The sequence below is a fragment of the Penaeus monodon genome, chromosome 28 (assembly GCF_015228065.2).
Source record: "Penaeus monodon isolate SGIC_2016 chromosome 28, NSTDA_Pmon_1, whole genome shotgun sequence".
Classification (NCBI taxonomy): Eukaryota; Metazoa; Arthropoda; class Malacostraca; order Decapoda; family Penaeidae; genus Penaeus; species Penaeus monodon.
This window is the reverse complement of record NC_051413.1, coordinates 34,786,143-34,786,426: the sequence shown is the minus strand read 5'-3', so window position 1 is coordinate 34,786,426 and position 284 is coordinate 34,786,143.

Sequence of the window (284 nt, the reverse complement as noted above, 5' to 3'; positions counted from 1 at the left end):
GTAACAGCTGCACAATAGTTATTTAAGACATGTTCATGGGTATTTGAATGCTTACTAATTTATTGGTGGTGACACCCTCTTTGAGATCCTCTTGGCAGTCTCTCTGTCCACTCAAAGTCCATTATAGCAAGCTGAGGTGTGGCAAATTTTGTAAGAGCACCAAGCAGTGTGGCTGGGAATCTGCAGGTTTGTCCTAGTTGTATGCAAAGATGGTTCAGGCTACTGTAAACTTACTGTTCATTTATTTTCATCAGAAATATGACAATTTCTGATAAAAATAAACA